Raw genomic sequence first — 232 nt, 5'->3', positions numbered from 1 at the left:
AATAAGAGATTCTTTAGTTTTAATTGAATAACACAGAACTTTTAATGACTTTGTAAAACTCTGTATCCAATAACTCCATATTTATGAAGATTTTGAATGACTCTTTACAAATCATTAACTAATAACACCAAACTTTAAAAGAGTTTTGTAAAATCTTGATTGAATAACAACAGATTCTACCTAACATCTAAAGTCATTAAAACTCCATATAACTCACAAACCAATAACACCC

General features: G+C 26.3%; 1 protein-coding gene across 1 annotated transcript in view; it reads left to right on the top strand.

The window, feature by feature from the left end:
• Positions 1–232, top strand: part of LOC111832665 — a 9,508-nt gene that overhangs the window by 1,946 nt on the left and 7,330 nt on the right. The gene's annotated exons all lie outside the window — the stretch shown is intronic.

This window comes from Capsella rubella, unplaced genomic scaffold (assembly GCF_000375325.1).
Source record: "Capsella rubella cultivar Monte Gargano unplaced genomic scaffold, Caprub1_0 scaffold_1, whole genome shotgun sequence".
NCBI lineage: Eukaryota > Viridiplantae > Streptophyta > Magnoliopsida > Brassicales > Brassicaceae > Capsella > Capsella rubella.
Note: the sequence above shows the minus strand (reverse complement) of the source record. Positions and strands in the feature narration are given on the sequence as shown.